At 48.0% G+C, this 2,422-nt stretch overlaps 1 pseudogene; it reads left to right on the plus strand.

Moving 5' to 3' along the window:
• Positions 1-1,265: 1,265 nt before the first annotated feature.
• LOC126261034 (5S ribosomal RNA) lies at positions 1,266-1,383 on the plus strand (annotated as a pseudogene).
• The last annotated feature ends 1,039 nt before the right edge of the window (positions 1,384-2,422 follow it).

Raw genomic sequence — 2,422 nt, forward strand, 5'->3', positions numbered from 1 at the left:
GGAAGCCGAACAGCCCAGAACGTTGTCTCCTTGTCAAATATTCCATATGGTCATTTAATTTAATGCACGATACGAAACAATGCACCATAGGAAGCAAATTTACTGGTGTTTACAAGTCCGGAGCGCTCGTGAGGACCCTTTCAATGTCAAGCTTTTCACAAGTTTTCAGAATATTGGGCCATGCTACCATAGCTTCTCTTTGAACTGGGGAAAGTAATGTTGGATTTTAATGATCTGACGACAGCGAGTATAGTGAAGGCGATCTAGCTGCAAACGAACGACGACGAGAAACCAAATAGGCCATCCCGACGTTCAGCTGAAATAATTTAGAAAATCACCGAAAACCTAAATCTGGGTACCCTCCCAAGGTTTGAAGGCTGATCGTCTCGAACGGGAGACGGCATTTTAACTAAACTACCTTGCGAACAAGTGAAGCACTCAGAAGGTGAGAAGGAAACGTAATGAGGCTTCATGGGTTGAGAGATAACGTAATGGTATTTCACTGATCACGAAATCAAGTCAAATTGAAAAAGAATTTGGTAGTGTGAGTCCACCTATCAGTATAACATTGCACCCCCTTTGGCCTGGATCTTTTCGCTGACTCGGTTAAGGGTGTCTCAAAGCAGTTGTATTCTTTCCTAAGGCAAACTGGCCAGAAGTATTCTGAATAGTCCTTGATATCCAGGATACTGGATATGTACCAGGATGTTGTACCAGGGACACATGTGGGAAACTTGCTGGCCATGGGATTACCTCAGCATTATGCAAAAAGTTCAGAGGCACGTGCCACGTGTGGACAAGCATTGTTCTGTCGAAAAACATCACCGTGATAGTGAGGCAACACTCGAGGACTCAGAATGACCGTGAAGTGCCGGTGTGACATCAGCGTTCCTCCGATCACTACTAGCCGTGAGCTGAAATCAATCACGATGGTGCCCCACACCACGACGCCAGCAGTAAAAGTGCTGAGCCTGTCCAAGACATTGGACTATGGAGACACAGCCCGAAGTCGCAGCTGTACTAGCTGATGACGATGGTCATCCAGGATAGTGCAGGTCCGCGATTCATTGCTGAGCACAATGCGACGCCGTTCATCAGCTACCTGGTCACGGCACCATTCCCAAGCAGCCGTTTGTGATGTGCCAACAGTAGTCTACACATAGGACGGTGATTCCCTAGCCCGGCTGCGGTTAGTTTCTGACCAATGGTGCGTGGTGACACATAGTGTTGCTCGGAGTCCATTACTTCTGCCGGTTGGTAGGTGCGGCAACGGCCCTGCCGCAGTGGCTACACCGGTTCCCGTGAGATCACCGAAGTTAAGCGCTGTCGGGCGTGGTCAGCACTTGGATGGGTGACCATCCTGGCCGCCATGCGCTGTTGCCAGTTTTCGGGGTGCACTCAGCCTCATGATACCAATTGAGGAGCTACTCGAGCGAATGGTAGTGGCTTCAGTCAAGAATACCATCACAACGACCGGGAGAGCGGTGTGCTGACCGCACGCTCCTCCTATCCGCATCCTCCTCTGAGGATGACACGGCGGTCGGATGGTCCCGATGGGCCACTTCTGGCCTGTAGAAGGAGTGGTGGATGGTAGGTGCAGACGTGAAAGAGTTGCGATATAACTGGTGTACAATGCAGATATCCTCCCACGTGGTGGTAGGACGCGGCCGACCGGAACCTTGACGATGTGTATGCATGCCCTCACGTTTCCGTGCAATCCATCATCAAGTCACTGTCAAATCCAAATTCTCCACAAAACATTGGATACTGCACGATAAGACCAGCCGGTCAAATAGAGACTCACAATACGACTCCGTTTCGAACTCTGCCTTATACTCATAAGGCTGTGTCAATTTCTGGCGCTGTTCGCGCCCCTTATACAGTCAACCATGCCTGGCACCGACGGTAATCACAACAACACTAATTTACTCTGGCAGCCGTTCTCCCTGTCACAGAAAATCGAAACTCCAATGATTTACATACCCGCCGATGACGTGTACGTGTGCGAAGTAACAATGCCATCGGACTGTGCGTTTTGAGTGCTTCACTTTTTTTCTGGTCAGGCAGTGTATATCTATAATAAAACCATCGAGTCGATCTGTCTGTCTGAACACGCTAATCTCCAAAACCACTAGACGAATTTTCTTGGGGGTTCTGCAGGTACTTGAGTATAGCTTTGGACACCATATAAGCTTTATTTTATCAAAATCGGATCACGGAAAAAATCTATCCATATATATTATAAAAATGTGTGTATGTATATATGCATGTTCCACGTCTCCTCCAAATCCACTGGATCGATTTCGACCACTCTTCGTAAACATATCAAGAATCATTGTGGGAGTAAGAACTGCGTATCTATCAAAGGGGTTGGGGTGGGGGTGAAAAAGAAGTTTAGACCATGATGCACGAATACGCAGAT

Source organism: Schistocerca nitens, chromosome 5 (assembly GCF_023898315.1).
Source record: "Schistocerca nitens isolate TAMUIC-IGC-003100 chromosome 5, iqSchNite1.1, whole genome shotgun sequence".
Taxonomy (NCBI): Eukaryota; Metazoa; Arthropoda; class Insecta; order Orthoptera; family Acrididae; genus Schistocerca; species Schistocerca nitens.